The following is an 18,889-nucleotide window of genomic DNA, read 5'->3' as shown; positions in this document are numbered from 1 at the left end:
TAATTTACCTTGAAAAATGAATAGTAAGAGAGAAACCATGAGTGATGTCATGGAAGTTATGGTACAACAAAGCACCACTATTTTCTAAAGCTGGCAGTTTATTCATAGGAATGTGATGACCACAATAATATCTGCTACAAAGCAATGGAAATTTGCAGGCGTCTTTTAACTAAGGAAATAGCACTGTGATTCACTGTCAATTAGAAGCCTGCAGGGAGATTCATGAAAAGATCCCATCAAGCTTACAGTAGATAGCACTAGAGGTAACAGCTTAATAAAAATTCATTTAATTTTTATGTAATTGTTCAACAAAACCTTCTAATTACCGTACAACCGTGCAGTTAAAATACATCAGAAATAATAAAACCTCTCAGAGTAATACATAATTAAAACAGTCAATCAAATTTAGAAGGAATGTCTTGAGGTTTCTTGAAAAAGCAGATAAATGTATGAACCTTCTTCACAGTTCTTTAATGGCTGTGATAATGACATACGTTCCACTCATGTGATTCCTTCTTGACTCCATGGACATTGAAGTTATTTACTTTCCATGAAGATGGTGCCAAGCTTAGGGGTGCTGTTGGCACACCTGATGGATGGGATGCCATCTGGAGGAGCCTGAACAAGATCAAGAAGTGAGACCATGGGAATCTCATGAGGTTTAATCAGAACAAGCACAAGGTGTTGCACCTGAGCCAGGGCAGCCGTGGGTATCCACACAGGCTGGGGGATGAACGGATTGAGAGCAGCCCATCTGAGAAGGGCTTGGGGGTGTTGGTGGATGAGAGGCTGGACACGACGTGGCCATGTGCACTTGCAGGCCAGAAAGCCAAAAGCATCAAAAGCAGCGTGGCCAGCAGGTCAAGGGAGGTGACTCTGCCTCTCTGCTCTGGAGAGACCCCACCCGGGGTGCTGCATCCATCTCTGGGATCCTCAATAGAAGAAGAACCTGCACCGACCGAAGCAGTCCAGAGGCTGTCCGTGAAGATGGTTAGAAAGTTGGAGGGCCTCTCTCACAAAAATAGACTGAGAGAGCTGGGGTTGTTCAGCCTGAAGAAAGGAAAGCTCAGGGGATACTTTATTGCAGTATAAGGGGCCCTATAAGAAAAATGGGGAAAAAACTTTTAGCAGGACCTGTTACAGTAGGGCAACGACTAAAAGCTTTAAATTAAAAGAGAAAATATTTAGTTTAGATATAGGTTTTTTACCACAAGAGTGGTGAAACATTGGCACAGGTTGCTCAGAGAGGTGGTGATGTCCCATCTCTGGGAACACTCAGTGGCAGGTTGGACAGAGCTCTGAGCAGCCTGATCTAGTTGAAGATGTCCCTGTTCACTGGAGAGGAGGTGGACCAGAGGAATTTTAAAGCTACCTTCCAACCCCAAATATCCTGTGATCCCATGATGTTATTTTACATCCTGAGTAGAACTTGCAAAAGCATAAAACTATCATCTGTTTAGCTAGAAAGAATATGGGTTATGGCATAGAATAGGAACGGAGGCAAAAAATCTCCCTACTTTGAAATCACTGGCCAAAAATTTCGAATTGAAACACCTGACTTTGGACAACATCATTAAGAGCAATGAACCCTAATTGTTATGTTATAACACATTGTTTTTAATACACAGCTGTATAGATCCTAGAGTTCTTTTGTATTCTCTGTTCTCAGTACAAAACTACCAAGTGAGCAGCAAGGGGGCTGCTCCTCAAGGGAAGGTGAGCTGACAGCAAGGCAGCACAGGGACCTCTCTGACACGGGCTCCATCTCATGGGAGTCCAGAGCCAAGCCAGGGAGCCAAGCCATGAAAGCGGGGTCAGGACTGGCAAGGTACAAGGCAGGCCTGGCACTCCCATGGTGCAGCTCAGTCCAGGACCAGGGGCCAGGGCATAAGCTCAGCTGTGGCTCTGGAGCCAAAGAGTGAAGGGTGCACATGTGGAGGCTCAGGGTGGGGCATCTCAGTAGCTCAAATGTGTGTCCAAATGTAGTTTGAGCACTTACAAAGATGGGCAATGATCATAAATCAGCAACTTCCTCTGCTTTATGCATATATTTATCTCTAGAAATGAGGGAATTTAAAACAAGGTACTGTCACTTTTATTTCTGTAATAAATTTAAGTATTGCTTAAGATTCACCTAAGTTCCGACTTTAATTCTTTGTTGGCTATTTATAGTCTTTCATGCATGAACAGTTAGATAGAGATATATGTCAGTGTTTAATTCTCCCCGTGACTAAATGATTATAACTCACTCTCCATGAGACACTGGTGTGTCCTACTGGATCTGCCAAGCAAAATGCATGTCCACAGAGAAGGATAAAGCTGCAGAATCACAGAATCGTTTCATTTAAAAGGAACCTCTTGAGGTCATCTGTTCATGTCCATTAAAATACCCTAAATTTGCTTTCTGATAGAATAACTGCAATCATCAGTTTTTCTTTAGGAATACCAATTTTTTGTTATTTTTTGTCTGCAAGTTTCTTAGTTTTCTCTACTTTTACTTCTATTCTTAGTTTTTTTATGTTCCCTGACTAATTAATAGAGTTCCAAAGGTTTTTTTTCACCTATGCTAGGTACTCAATTGATGAACCACTGATCCGCTGGGATAGTCTTCTGTATATTTCCTCACAGAGTTATGATTTTATCAATAGTAATGCATAAAAATTTCCCTCAAATTTCATCCATATTTTCAGACGGATTCATATATCGATGTGCTTTCTCCTCTTGAGCTTATTTCTGCGTACGTTTGTGTAATTAAACTGAAGAAATGTTAATTTCCAAGTTGTGCATACTACAGTATATAGAGGCAGAAGATTGCATTGACTTGGAGCTGCTGCTTGTACAAATGTTTGTACAGTCTCTGAGCAGACTAAGCTACAATACTGCAAAGAGCAATGAACATATCTTTATTTTACATATATACACCCTGCTGAAATTTTTGTCTGTAATCTGTAGCTTTCATACCATGCTTATAGAAAAATGAATTTGTATGAGTAAATTTAATAAGGAATGCTTATTCTGTGGTGATGTCTTTGGACAGATGTAAAATGGCAAATGAGGAAAAAAATAACAATAGAAAAAGATGGATTTGGCAGCAGCTGAGATTTTCTCAGTGGTGAAAGTATGGTGCTAATAATGCCACAGGCTTGATCCCTGTACCGGGCCATTCAATTAAGAATTGGAATTAATGATCTTTGTGGTCCCTTCCAACTCAGAATATTCTGTGATTCTGTAACTGAAGCCAGGGTTTGTATTTAGGCGATGTTAAACTGACATAACTGAGCTCCAGCCAACCCCATTGAGAAGCAGCTTGGAAATGTCTCTTCTCCATCCTCCAGGTGAGGTCCTACAACAACCCACTACCCTGTTCAAACCCACCAGCTGCTTCCTGGGCAGGGAGAGGAGCAGTGCCAGAGTAGAGGGATTAAGCAGATGATAGCTCAGTGCAGAAACACAGGTAAGGGAAAGAGTTGCAGTCACAACTCAGACCAATGAAGAAAACAGAATTAGGAAAATCATAAAAGACTCACCAGATGGTAGCACAGGCATTGTACTGCAGACACAAGGTGTGGAAGTGTGATGCAGTGAGTGGTGTGATGACAGCAGCAGCTATTCCCCATGGCCTCATTTCACATGGTATGCACTCAGAACAGGGACTCCACTGCAGCATCAGTGGGTCACTCACAGCTGGTTCACCCTCTGCACGGGCACTTCACGTTCGTCCGGCTGAGGGTTTGCCCAAACTAATGCAGGCTAAAATGAGGGAAATAAAGACACAGTAGAAGAAACAAAAGTTTTATCAAATTAACTCAAGGACTTTATTACCCCTCCATTTTACGTTTTTAACCCCTCTTGTAAATATGCAATACAACCCTGAAAATATCCCAGTTTTTCAGTGGTATATTTACTTACACAGAACACCATCATATTCCTTATTATTAGCATCACAGAAGGATCCCAGTAAGCACACCAAGTATCCTCATGCATTTTTCCATGAAAAATTCACTGAATGATGTCACACAGCAATGTTAAGTAATTAAATTTTTAATTATTCTCTGAAATTAAAGTTAGTTATATTTAGAACTTATTTAATTAAAATAGCTAAACTATATTTCATGTGCCTACTTCCTACTCTTTGCTCTGCCACAGACATAATTAAGAGGAAAGTTTTCAGTGCAATTTCAAGAAGAAAAGCTAGAATGTCTTTTCCCTTTCTAATGATAACCAGCAGCTTCAGCTCCCTGCACTTTTAAAGGGTAGGTAAGGAATGTTAGTTATTCAGCACAATATGCCACAGTGACATTTCTTATCATTACAGCACTACAGGACCAGAGGATTCATAGATAGTATTTGCCTCCTGGCAACTTTATTCCACGATAATATCTTTTTGAAGCTGGGGTTGTGCACAGCTGAAAGAATCCCCAGGCTATCTCTGCACTTCTAAAAGTTGGTATATTGCTTCCTGAAGAAAACTAACTAACTAAATAAGAATAAATAAACAAACATGCACCAAAATCAACATTAATTACTGCATTTATTTGGCTGTAACAAAAGCAAAAAAGATAGCTTAAAGGTTACAAGAGAATCACAAATGGGGAATACTGTCCCACAGATTCTCCTCTAGTTGTGTATAACTACACTAAACTCCTGAAGATAACCAAGAAGCAGTTCAAAATTCAGGACTTATTATTCCTGCTTTCCTGAAACTCTGCATCCATATGGTTCTTTCTGAGGACAGGTTTTGACTTGCTCGACATCTTTGAAAATCAAAAATATTTTGTATAAAACCCCTTTTATTGTTACAAAGAGAGAGACCTTCTCAAATCTGCCATTTGTCTTGACTTCAAAACTGATACTATTGATCCCCATTTTCAGAAATGTTCGAACACCGGTTAAAGGAAAAAGGGCAAGACTCATGTCCAAAGGTGTTCTAAGTAAAAGGACTGGCAATGGAGGAATGGCAGACCAGGAGCAGGTGCAAGAAATGAAGCAGTGGTGGAAGGAGGCGTGGAAGGCTGAGCCAAGCTGAACACAGCCTCCACAGCTGTCTGGAAAAGTGATGGTGCAACACAGACAGTCTAGTTCTGGGGTTTTGGCCGTCATTGTTTTCCGCTGGTTTGGGCTTGGGGATGGGAAACACTAGTGGTGGGAACAGCCACAATCCTGTCTTTGTCCTGGTCACCACACAAGGCTAAGTTGAGGTGGTGAAGAACTTTTTTTTGGGAAAGAACCTCTTTTTGTATACATTTGTTCCTAATATTGTTGCTTCCTTATTTCATTTGTGTTTCTTTTCAGTGAATCATTATCCCAACACAGAGTTTCTGCTGTCGTCCCTCTCTTGCTGACAGGGGCAGTGGGAAGGGGAGTGGATAATTTGGAGTCAAATTTGGAGTCTAATTTCTGTGGATGTCTGTGTAACAAGAAAGGCTTTACAATCTGAGGCTTAAATATGTGAACATAACTTTGACGTAGGTTCTTGGAAGGCCTTGTAAACTGTGAGGTTCGATGACCATCCCAAATGCACTGAAATTAACTCTGTACAGGAAACATTTCTGCTGTATTGCTGCTGATTTCAGAACCAAGCATTTAAAGCATTTAAGAAACAATTTCCACATAACATACTTTTCTTCTGCTTTTTCCTCACATGAATGCTAGCAAGCAGCTGCTATTCAAGTAAATACACTTGGTTACAGGCAAGGCAGGCTGCTTCGGCTGATGACTTAAAATAAACCCCTACATTTCCTGACAATATTCTTTCTTAATCCATTAAGTATAGAATTTCCAGGGTTTTCTTTCCTTTTTCTTTTCTTTTTTTGTCAGTGCTTTGTCCCTAGTGAATATTAAGGTGCCTCACTTCATGAAACAGAGGAGCAAATCAATGCAATGTCTTCATTTATTGTGTACATTTGTGGCTATAGCAAACCTAAGAGTGTCTTGGGGCAGCCTCAAAGCTTGTTTTCCACTCAAAGAAAAATTGCACAAGACAAAGAAATGCCTCTGAGGTTTAATTATCCTTGTTGGTTACCTCTCACCAGAAAAAAAATGTACTGTAGCTCTGAGTTTTTCCATGACCAAGATACCTGTACTTGTTGCTTTTTTTCTTGCCAGTGGTAAATAGGTCTTTAAAAATGAATTATTTCTATTTCCTTTTCCCCCCCATACTCTCAAGAGTTTCTCTCTTCTGCACAGATGTGCAAATGTGGTGATGGAGCCTAGGAGAAAAATTAATCTAATACTGCCCACGTCTGTTTTTCAATTGATGTATTTATGTTTGATGCCTGGTTTTTTACTTACAGGAATGGAAGTCTCAATTATGGAATGATTTTCTGATCTCCAGTGTTCTCCATCAGGTGTTTCTTTCATTGGGCATCAAATTCTTCTTTCCTTCTTAGCTGTCTTATTTCTTCGTAACATTCTGCTAAAATAATAATAAAAAAACCCACTAATTTTTTCTTGAAATTTAGAGTGGAAGCCTTACATCTACACAAACCAGCCATATTAGTAAAATCTTCCATCATCTCATTACTTGTGGAGTTGCCTGAATAGTCTTAGGAATAAAACCACTGGTGGGGCAGTATGTCCTCATTCTGTTGAGTGACTGGTACCTTCTGGTTCTTCTCCATCTGGTATTTCTAAAATTTTTACTGAATATACCTTATTTAACTACACATTTCCCACAGGATAACATTTGCTTCACCTCCATAAATGAAAAATGAAATATGAAGATTGAGCCTGTCATGTTGTGAGGGCCTGATGCAGCATCTTTCACTCCCATGACATTCATTAATCCATCTGACTGGAATCTTTCCAATGGTTCTGCACAATTTGAGGCCCTTGAAATTCCTATTTTTTCAGCAGCACTATTCAAGGCCAGGACAGAGGCCTCATTAATGATCTGGAAAGGAAGTGTAGATTTTTTGACCTGTTTTCCATCTGCTAACATAGGTTGTGCTGTGGAGATGCAGACTGTTGCAGAGGGCACGCATTATGAAATTTTGAAAATTTTGAATTGAAATTTTGGCCTCCCAACCAGGAATCACCAAACATAATTACCCCACATTTCTATAAAATAAATTCTGTGTAGTTTTATGAGGCAGAAATAATGAATATATTTTATCCCACAGATTTACTGAGAGATTAGTTGACTATGTCTTATGTGGTCATTAGAAGAGCCAGGCAACAGAAGTCATAAGAATGAACTTCTGCCATATTTTTCATTCATATGGAGAGTTTTAATGGTAGAAGTAATTAACTTGGTTCAGTAATATTTTTGCTCATGCACTTACTTGATTATCTTCATCTGTATTGTTAAATGTAGAGATAAGAAGAGATTTAAGGTTCTAAGCCCACGTGAATGATGATGAAAGACTAAAGCAAGTATCATCTCAGGCAGATTATAGCAGGAAAATTAGGGTTGGGATTTTGAAACCTTTCCTTATCCTTTTTTTCTTTTTGGCCTAGAGCTAGTGGGGTCCTCTCCAACTACTTTTTGCCTGATACTTTTGGAATCATTCTGCTCTTTGCCGGGTGATTTCCAGCCTCTCCCCCTAGAAGTGGCTGAATTATATACACTTGGAGAGAGAAATGAAAATGTATCATGAAGAAAGGACATTTACCCAGGTGTTTATTAGTGTACAACACTGTACAGATAATTTTTGGTTTGCTGATTAATGACAGTAACTTGCCCATGGTTCTGAGGCCGGAGTGTGTTTACCTGGACAGGAGCATTGACTGGGTAGCAGTAGACAGCAGAAGGCGTCAGGGCCCTGGGCACAGTCACTGCCAGCCCTGTGGCCGCACCACAGCTGTGCCCAGGGCACTGTCACCCCTGGGGTCACAGGCTGTGCTGCTCCAGCAGGGACCAGAGCAGGGCAGGGGGAGGGCCCAGTGGGGAGCAGTGGGGCCTGTCCTGGGTTGCTGCCTTGCAGGGGCTGCACAGGGCCCAGGGCAGTGCAAGTGATAAGGGGAGCAGGGCAGAACCCTGGCTCTGGGCAGCCGTGTGCACTGCCAGCTCCTCTGGCTTCCCTGGGCAGGTTTTACAGTGCTCCTCCTGGAAACAGGTGTGTTCCAACGAGATACTTTAATGCTTCCGAAATAATATTTTTAATTTCTTTTCCTGGGGGGTACAGATATACTGTAACGATTTGCAAGGCTTAATATGACATTCTGCTACTTAGGGATCTCTTTCTTTATCTCTACAGTGCCTGGATACTCCATTTACAGCTCAGGTACATACATCTAGCTGTACTGTTTTGATCTTGCCTCATGAGAATGGTGTTTGACAGTGAGTGTCAATTTGCAAAAGCATGTTGTCTGCACTTCTTGAAGAACAAAGCAAGATACTGATTTTTTTTATTGTTTTTTAAACCAAGTAGAAAGGTCTATTTTTTTTTTAACATTCAATTCGATGAAGTATCAGAACTCAAAGGATTTAATTATGAAGCAAAGTGGAAACATCCCATAGAGAGCTTATATTCTTGATGACCTTTCCCACACATTCTTCAGAAGGAACAATCATTTTGGGACTTGGGTGGAAAATGGATTATACTGACATAAAAGTGTAATTGTTTTATATTTGCCGAGGAAGAACATGCACCCAAACCTGCTATATTGATGTAACATCCCAGTTACATCAATATAAATACTTTTCAATACTTTTCAATTGTGGCCTCTTCTGTTTGTGTTGTATAGAAAATGTGGAGTGGTAGCATGAGATTGAGAAAGAAAGATAAAAGGAAACTATAATAAACAGATTGGTTAAAAAATGAGCTATATACAAACACTTTGTACACCACAGTAGATGAAGAATTATCTATTGAGGTTTAATGAGGTTTTGCTGTAGTAATAGAGACTTGGGATAGAGATCTAGCCTGTATATCAAGTAACCTTACTAATCACAGATATTTTTTGGTTGTCAAAACCAGATTTTTGTTTCTGTGGCCTTTTAAAATCAGATAACAATAGACACTGTAATTTTGGGAACAATTTCTTCACACGCTTAGGAAAAATGATATGTCCTTTCACAACATCTTTTGTGTTTAGTTTTTAGGTTCTTTCTAAGCATGTGGTAGTTTTTAAGGGTTCTTTTCATGAGTATCCTAGGCTAGGGTTACTGGAATATTGGTAACCCCAGTGTGCTAGAGGGCTGCTCATGAGTGTACTGGATTGCTGTGGTGAGTGTGCAGCCACTTCACTCAGCTGCACTCAGCACATTCTAAGATTTCATGTGTTCTGATACACAGATTTACTGGGTTTGCAATAGCTGGGAAGAAAGGAAGGGTTTGTGCTTGCACAGCACAGGTTAAGACATAAAAGATACAGTGGAAGACTTGTAGGTGCCAGGGATGGCACGAACAGTCAGGGTCGCTTGTCATATTCTATCAAGTACCAGCTGCACCATGGATCTGGTCTTTACTGTGGTGACAGAGAATCTGATCAAGCAGAAAGCCTTCTGTTGAGAGGCTGGAACAGAGACTAGACAGAGTTAAAGGAATAAAGTAGGTATTTATTAAAAGGTCTTCAAAGGATACACCTTGGGCAGTTCAAGAGCCCATCCATGGACTACTGGTCAGGAGTTTTCACACTTTTATAAGTTTCAGTCCATTTACATATTGGGGTTAATTGTCCAATTACAGCTTCAAGTGATGAAGTCCCATCCTCCCAGATTGCTCTCCTCAATTTGCTGCTGTTTATACCTTTTTGGGCCTGAAGCTGCAATGGTGTTCTTGGTTTTCAAGCTGGAATAGGACTGTTTTGTCTAACTACCTTGTGAAAAGAACTTGCTAACACTTTATATGAAGTTCAGAGTTAGATACAGAATCTGGAAAATATGAAAGCTAAAACTTAAGGCATCAGTATGATAACTTCTCCCAAAAGCACTCGTAACTTTTGTTAAACTTTGACACAGGGAGGATATTATTCTTTTGATTTCTGGTAGAGACTGGGTTTTTTCCTTTTTTAAGACTAAAACTGGCTAGCATCCCAGAAAGATTCCTTATCACACACTCAAAACATATATGAATGAAGTAACAAGCACTTACTAAAACTTACTAGAACTTAGGCAGTCATACTAAAGAAACATAATGATTCTTTTGATCTGGTCCTATGAAACTCCATGCAAATTTGCATTGACAAATACACTTGGATTATTTTCTTCTGCTCAAACACCAAAGTAAATAGAGGTAACCTAACTCTCATACAGGAGTTCTAGATAGTAAAGTGCCTGAGCAAATATCTTATTTACAGTCTTTAAGGACCCTGTTAGAATGCAGCAGAGGAAAAACATATTCTGGCCACAGTGGTCTTATAATGTAGCCATATTATGTCCTTGAAAGTCCAGACAGATTATTCAATATAGGTACAAATTAATGTATCAAATATTGATATCAAAATCATGGAATCTTAATTCCAGGTCAGAGACTCAGCTGTTTCAACTCCTGTTATACCAGTTATCAATAAAATAGTGTTCCATTTTGCTGTCATTTTGCCGAAGAGGGAAGAGATGACAGAAGAAGAAAGAACCAAGTGATTATGGAGAATTTGCAGCGAAGTTAGTTATAGTGTCTGTGTATGTGTGCATGTCTATGTAAATCTTCTGACTTCTGAATTCAACTAAATTGTACGCAGGCTCATTGGGGAAACAGAGCCTCATGGTGTTGTTTTTGTGGACTGGGTTTTATAGCAGGGCTTTGCACTTAGGAGTTCAAACAGTGCATAGTGTTCACTGGATGCTGAAAAAGCATTAATTTTCTCAAAAACGTCCTTACCCATGTTAAACATAATTTAAATAACTTTAGTTTCATCATTTAAAATGATATATATTATTAAGTATACAAACTGATATAATTAAGTATTTTTCAAAGGAAAAGATATGCTGATGTCTCTGCATACTATTAAATATTTAAGTGAACATCATTTCTGCAAATTTTGTGATGGAAAATAACTTTACCAAAGCAGATCAAATGAGCACATCATGTCTCCCTTGTACTAAGTGTATCCTTCTCTTTAAATTATTCACCACTGTATATCTATATATGTACATAAAAACATGCAGTAACTGTACAAAGCAGAGCTTGGGTGTGTTGAAAGGATGCCTTCAATATTCTCAGTCACATTCCAAATTGCAGATCAAGCACAAAACAGGTAAGAATTTTCCTGAAAGTTACTAAGTACTCCAAACTGTGGTGAGAGTTAGAACAATATAGTGTATGTGACTGTCTCTTGGGGAGAGATAAATTGATGAGTATGAACTGAGCAAAGGAATATTGTGCCCTGTTCACCTTGGCCTCATTATCATGCCAAAACTTAGTTATATAAAGTACTGTAATAAAAAGTTGCTCTTTGATACTATATGTTCTAGACGAGAACTCTGCACTGCACACAGGTATTAGCAAGCTGGTTTGTCTTCAGCAGCTTTATACAGCCACAGCTTAAGCAGAGAGTGCTGTCAGGAAACAACTCTTACATTGATTTCCTGAAACAAGTGACAGTCTTTCCCTATTCATAGGATGCATTTATTCTTGGCTTTGCCTACCAAAGCTAATCTCTGAAAGAAAGATGTATAAACTCTTCTGGTTTGTGTAATCTCTTGTAAATATGCTTTAAACTCGGCAGATGTCAAATTGCCATGCTTGTAATGCCACACGTGTATGAAAGTTTATGACATGCATGGCAGCACGCTCCAGCAGCAGAGCTAATGCCATTAGTAACACAGCAGTCAGACATTATAAAGTGGAAATAACAAAATTGGTAAGAGGAATGTGCAAGAGGCCAATCGCTTTAAATCAATCCCATCTCACATGACAGAACAGGGTTACACAGCTTCAGCCCTCTTAACTTCCTGTTTTTCTAAGTCTTACTGGTAAAAGCATCCATCCTGAGAAGAAGAAAGATATGTCTCCAGGTCTTTCCTTCAGCAAGGAAGAAAAAGTCTCATTCCCCTCAAACCTGCAAGATAACAGGAAGGTGCTGGCCCTGGTAGCTGTGAAAAGGAGTTTGAGTAATACCACAGTTATTCGGTCTGAGTGATTCTATGCTAAAATGTAAGGACACCAGAGACCACAAATAGAGCTGTGATAGTCTGATGTGGATAGAGAGGCAAAATTACCTTTGTGCCAGAGACACTGGCTTGTGACAGACAGGTAATGGTCAGGACTTACTAATGATGAAATGTGCTTTTTGTACCTAATTCTTGTTAGTTTTTTTCAATTTGCCTAAGTTTTACAGTCAGCTGGGATTGATGGCCTCAGACTGCAGGAATACCAAAGAAAATCGGAAAATGTCAAAATCATCCGAATGCTGACTATTAATTGTGACTTGGCTAAAAAACAGGGGTATTTTTCTTCCAGCTAACTTGCCCAAACTAGCCACAAGTTTTATCATACTGGTAGCTGGATGCTTTCCTGATGTCCCCATTGTGACTAAAATACCCTAAGTTACACTCACTCACTCACTGACAACAAGGCAGTTGTTAGGAGGCAGTGCTGTGACTTGGCAGCTGTTAGGTCTGCAACTGAACAGCAAATGAAATATTGTAAGGCTTTGTCAGCAACCTTTGCAGATTGATTTATCAAAGAGAAGGACAATAAGGTAAATGTTTTGACTTTTTTTTTGGTATGAATCCTTTAGTTTTTATATGAATCTGCAAATAATTTTAAATTTTCTCTGAAGACTTCATACAGCCATGCGAATAATGAGAAGTGAAACTTGTCTCCAAAAAGATGTATTGGCAAGTTTATTCCCTTCAGTCCATGCTTGGATTCTGGCTGTTTGCTGTGAGAGGTGTCAGACAGCTGAGCATCAGAAACATCTCATGCTGGCCATACTCATGATAGGCAGGTACCACATGTCACCTTCGCTTTCCCTAATGCAAGGAGACAATGTCATGAGGAGCTTCAGTGAAGATTTACAGCCCATTGAGATCCTTTTTTCTCTTCTCAGGAGCTAATGTAAGCAATAAAGTACACAAGCTCATGGAGCTACATAACTCTTTTTGTCAGCTGTGTCATTTGGATTCAATATATCCCATACTAGGTGACAGGAGTGTCTGCTGTTGTGTGGTGAATGTGCTGAAAAACCAAGCATAGCACTCACCTCCTCCCTTACCATAACCCAACAAACAATCAGATCTTTGGACAACACCAACACAAGCCTTGCAGTGCAATAATCTATTTGAAAGTGCTTTCCTAGCTAGATCTGCATTTTTGTTTTCATGTATATCTTCCCTTCTTTGCTCCTTTCCCCAGATACAACAGAGGCAAAGTGCTGTCATGTCATCCTCTGTAATTCTTGACAGTATAATTTCCTTAGGTCAAAAGTAAAGCTGTGTAACTTAGAGAAAATGGTTATTCTTCTTTTCATAATGGCAAAGTGAAAGTTCCAAAGAGATTTGTCACTCCCAGGAAATAAAAACTTGTGATGAGTGTTTATATAACTTTTGATTTAACTTATGTCAGTGTTTTTTCAATATTTGTCAGCACTATTGCTAGAATAAACAGCAAGTTGGGACAAACTGGCAAGTCTGTGTATTCCTTTTTTGCTGAACCGAAGTGTGGTGCTGCCTATCATAAATCTGTTTCACTGAAAATTAGGACAGTCTCTTCACTTCTGGAGCACAGTGAAGGAGGCCAAAAAATAGCTCGGATGTGACAGGTGTTTTCATCGCCACGGGTAAACTGGTTTGGGAAAGGTTAATTTCCCAAATTTCTGTTGCAGTTGTTACTGCAGAGATTTGAGCTGCTACTTAGGTGACCAGAGCTTTGCCACAGTATTGCACAGTATCGTGCAGGTTGACAAATGATTGTGCAAGAAAGGTGTTCATGCTTCCTGGGTGATAGTTCAGGTGACACTTATTAGTTAGGAATAATACAATGCATTTATATACGTATACTATCTTTAGGAAATTAGTCATAGAGCTGCACAGGAGAATCAGGGATCCATTCCAACAGAATGCACTTTTACTATGTTGTCTGGAAGTTAGGCATCCTTGTTCATATCTAAAGGGGAAGAAGCAGAGGAAAACAGTATTTTGTTGGACATAGACAAGGAGTGGGTGAAGAAGGAAGTACACGATAATATCTGCACATTTAAGAGACTGATGTAACTGGTCATGCACGTCATCTGGATAAAGTACCTATATTTCATCTTTGTTAGCAATCTGGGCTTATGAAATTCAGTAAGAATCCTTCAAGGTTCTTTTCTCTAGATCTAGAAGACTCATTCAAGCTAAGTCTATTCTCTCCTTTTAAAGTGTACAAAACTAATAAACACTTGTAAACTATTTTAATCCTGTAATAACTCGTCTCCAGTTTCTCGGTATGTATACAGCCCTTTGCATCTCATTCCTTTGTTTGCCTTGAAGAAAGACTGACATTTTCTACAAAGGCTGAAATGGGGGATTATCTTGAGATAATGAAAGGTGTACCAAAAAAAAAAAAAAAACAACCACCCCCAAAACTCCCAAGGAACTAGAGAAGATATAAACTAGAAAAATGAATGTGCTGTATGCTTAGCTAATTATGCCAGGATTTTTGTATGAGTTCTTTTTAATCAGGCATCAGTTAGAAAGCTCTGAGCTTCTACCTTATTTTCCTTCTCTATTTAGCACTTGAAGTAAAGAAAATTATGTTCTAATTTTACTTTAATTTTATTGTTTGTGTCCTTGTACTCAAAATTAATATGTTTTGTACTGCAGGAGGGTGAAATGATATGCTCGTTATAGAATTAATTAAAGTCAGATTAAGACAATTGATTCATCACCACCATCCCTGCTGTGATAAGACTTTAGGGGGACTTTGCCACTAAGGCATTATTACATTCTCTTATTTCCTCTGGAACGAGGCAGGAACTTCTCCCTCATCCTAAAAGAAGGAATGCAATTGTACTTATTTATTTTCAGTTTCATTAGATTTACTCACTGTTTCAGTCTTGCTTAAAATTTGGAAAACTGCATGAGTCAATCTGGAGCCAACTTTTTCCTTGGTTTTGGGGTCCTTTTTGTATGGTTGGCTTGGTTTTTTTCAGTTTTTCCCAACAGGTTCTTCCCAAGTCTCAGAATTCTCTGACCCTACAGGCAGGGATACCTATGTGTACATAAGTAAATCTTGTAACTCAGTGAAGAGTGTCCCCAGTGACTGCTCCCCTCAACCTCTCTGCCCCTCTCTCCCCTTTGTAACTCCTCATGAGCTCAAGGGCTTACATCAAACGGGTGTCTATAGACATCTCATTGAAACTTGAACATTTGGACTACACTCTCTAGGGAGATAACAGTCCTGTTTTGTCCTTTTAATCCAAGCACAAGCAGAATCTACCGTGGGTAACAAGACAGTAATTTGTATTGTAGTACATGTTTATGGTTTAAAAGATAACCAACCAAGAAAAAAGGTAAAAAGAATGTTAAAATTCCCTACAGAACTGTAAATTGAAGCATTGGAGTTCTTACTTGACTCCAAGATTGAGAAAAGCAAAGACTAAAAACAGAATGTATAAGTGAGAAGTTTGAAAGCAAGTGAGTAAGCACTTTTGATGTGGTGCTGTAGGTGGAAAAGTCCTGAAATTGGTGCATCCTGCAGGTGAGTTCTGTAGTGCAAGGCAGTCAGTGAGCTGTGGCTGCACTGGAATTGGAGCTCTTTAGTACACAGGTAGAGCAGTACTTCCCCCAGTTTCCCATATGACAAAATCACAAGGAAAGGTACTGAGAATGAAGATAAATTAATAATTTTCAGAGAATTAAATTATATGTCCAATACAATCACCTGAAGTTCTTAGCAAGCAAAACTTTTCCTTTTAACGGAGTTCTTTGCTGTTAAAAAAATTAAAAACGATTTAAAAAAAATTAATGAAAGGTATATCATCTGCTTCAAATGCTTCCCAGCTGTGATTGTGCTGATGATGTTGAGAAAGTGTTTGTATTCTCAAATTATTTCATTTTTACAGTATTCATCTTGTAGTTTACTTGAATATTTTGTTGAGGATGCATTTCTTATCTTTTTTGTCTTTGTCTTTTTTCTGCTGAATTTTATATCCTTTTAATAAGAAAGTTATTTTGCTCTGCATTTGCCAAGGGAGCCATGCAGGTTCATTCTATTTTGTTGAAGTGTCTTTTTTGTTAGAACAGCAGATAGCCATTCACTAATTAAAGTAAATGGCACACATTAATGTCTCTGTGGTGCTTTCTGTATTTCAGATTGATATTTCTTGTCACCTATTTCTCCCTTTTGATAAGGAAGATATCTGTGCCCTTCGTTTACTTGTGTAGCTTTGTAATGTTTACCCTGTTTTATGAACTATCACTAGACTGTAGTGAGATCAGTGATCTTTGAGCTGTTTTATAATTTCTGACACTGGTTTGGTAAGTGATCTGAGGAAGTCTATGACAAGTAATTGCTACTTGAATTGGTAGCTTTGGATATTTTTAAAAAACCCTACTGAGACTGAGCTTCAAGATGTTTACATTTATTAGTACAAATCATACTAAACCCACTGGAATACTTGAGCATCCTACTTCAAGTTTGCTTAGCTGCCTTGTGGAATAAACACTCTTGGAAACAATGTCTGTTCAAAGTGATTTCCTCAGTCTTACAGGTAATTTGTGATAAACAAGGACCTCAACACAGATTGCATTATACTTTTATATCTCAGTGTCTCACTTCAGTAAGTGCAGGTGCCCTTAAAAATTGCCCCTAGCATTAAATGTGTTCCAATTTATTAATCTACCTTTAATTGTGTGTGATGTAAAAGTGGTTAATTACTTTAATCCTACAGGTTGAACCAAAGCTTGGAAACACCAATGCTAATCTTCTCTTCCTAACCATGTTTTTCAGAAAGGGAGGCTTCAAAAAATCTGGAGACTCACAATAATGAATAACAGAGTTTCTTCACTGATCCCTGTCAGGTCCTGTATGCAACTGTTTCTCTTCAGTGTACCTGTATTTTTTACTGCTTTCTAGAACACTATTATACAAATCCTCTTTTCTATCACTAGGCCAGGAGACATATTATGTGCACCTGCAAAAAAACCTGGCTCGATTCAACAGCTGAAAGAAATAACTGCATGTCAGCAACTCATCGCAGTGTAGAATGAAATGAAAATAAAACACTTGTCAAGGCATGAAAGTCTAATAAGTCTTCTAAACTTACATATTGAGATTTATATTCTCTTTTGAAGCAGATACAAATGTGTCTGACATGCTGCTCCTTGTTCAGGTGATCTTGATGAATGTAGCTAATTGTTCTACTGCTGTTATCTGTTGTAGGTTGCCTAATAACTCTTCATAAAACGCCTGTGTTGCTATCCTGCCAGTCGTTGAAGCGATGCTATAAAGTGGAACCATTAGAGTCACCCTTTGAGGTGCCACACTAAAGGCTGATAACACCAAAGCCTGATAGCTAACCCCACACTATTAGGTGAAAGAAGCATTAGAGCCAGTAGCAGGAGTGACAGCAAGAATTGGTGAGTTTTATTATTTATTATTTTAAAATGATCAAACTCTAGTAGAAGGCATCTCTGCCCATGGCAGGGGAGCTGAAACTAGATGATCTTTAAGGCTCCTTCCTACCTAAATCATTTCGAGTCTTTGAGCCGTGAGGGAGGTAACAAAGCTTTCCTCATTTCTTCCTTTTCTTCTATCAGTATTCATAGAGGACTTTGCAATGCCTGGAAGGTTTAAAGGGGAGGCAAAGGAAAAGAGCCTAAATGGGCTGAGGACTAAAGGTAGGATTTGGGTTTTGTTTGTACTTTTATAATGTCAAGGTGCAGCTGAAAGCCTTTGGTTTGATTTAGCATTTTGGACACAGAAAGTTCTCAGAATTAAAGTGTACTTAGGAGATTAAAATAGATCAATCCTAGAAGAGTTAAAATTGTTCTCTAAATGGGTGCTGATACAGAAAATATAGGAGTGAATCTTGGAATAATTTAACTCTGTGCTTTAGAAAATTGATTATGTCTTATATTCATTAAAAAAAGACTTTTTTCAGGGGTCACAAGGCAGATGTGAATCAAGTCAACAGAAAACTGCAGAGGCAAATTAATGCTACTATGCTGGTCAATAGATTAGGAAACTAAAATATGCACAACAGTTAAATGGATTCCCCAAGGCCTTTGGTCTGTGAGGAATTCAGGAGACTTGATGCAGGTAATCAATTACCTGGAAGGGAAACTATTGACTATACAGATCCTATCAGTCTATTTCAATAACAAGTCAAGTGAATAAACTGACTTTTTTTACAGAACAGTGAATGTCCTCAATGAACTCCTTCAGTCTGAGATTTGAGTGTATGCTGAATATTCCTGCTGCATAACTTAGGAGTTTCTATCTGAGTTATGTTTCTTAATTTTTAGAAAGTAGGAATATACATACGTACACAATTAGATGGAATGTGCATATTTGCCACAACAGTAACTGGTCAGCAGCTGGTATGACTGAGGCCCTACTTGTGTGTGTGAACTCCTAGTCAGCAAAGCATTCTTGTGCTTATCTTTGACTCCAACATTAATCACTAACTAACATGGCTAGACAAATGAGATAATTAGCAGTTTTTAAATAAGATCTTTTTTCATTCACTCCAAAGTATATAGTATCCTACTGAAGAGCTGGGAAAGTAGCAAGATTAATTTTCTTTTTCTCCAGGGCTTCCAAATGAGCCCTTTCATGGAAAAAGCACATGCAAGTAAAGAACTTCATTTGACAGGTATGTGAAGATTGCTCAAATCTATCAATACTTCCTCAGAAAATTTAATAATAAGAACAGTAATAAGCTCAAAGCTTTTTCCTCAAGTTGTGTCCTGTTACAACTAAGTTATCTCAAGTCATTAAAAGGATTGTTTTAAAAGCTTATGGTTGTGTTGGTCTTTCTGGATTTTCTGCAACTCAAATCAACTTGATTTTTAAATAGA

At 38.7% G+C, this 18,889-nt stretch overlaps 1 long non-coding RNA gene across 1 annotated transcript; it reads right to left on the bottom strand.

The window, feature by feature from the left end:
* Positions 1-377: 377 nt before the first annotated feature.
* Positions 378-6,421, bottom strand: LOC134550582 (uncharacterized). The gene is made up of 3 exons (XR_010080363.1): positions 6,292-6,421; positions 3,528-3,750; positions 378-1,098 (listed from the first exon to the last, which is right to left on the bottom strand). It is a non-coding gene; the product is annotated as an uncharacterized LOC134550582 (long non-coding RNA).
* Positions 6,422-18,889: the final 12,468 nt, after the last annotated feature.

The sequence above is a fragment of the Prinia subflava genome, chromosome 5 (genome assembly GCF_021018805.1).
Source record: "Prinia subflava isolate CZ2003 ecotype Zambia chromosome 5, Cam_Psub_1.2, whole genome shotgun sequence".
Classification (NCBI taxonomy): Eukaryota; Metazoa; Chordata; class Aves; order Passeriformes; family Cisticolidae; genus Prinia; species Prinia subflava.
This window is presented reverse-complemented; position numbering and strand designations above follow the sequence as displayed.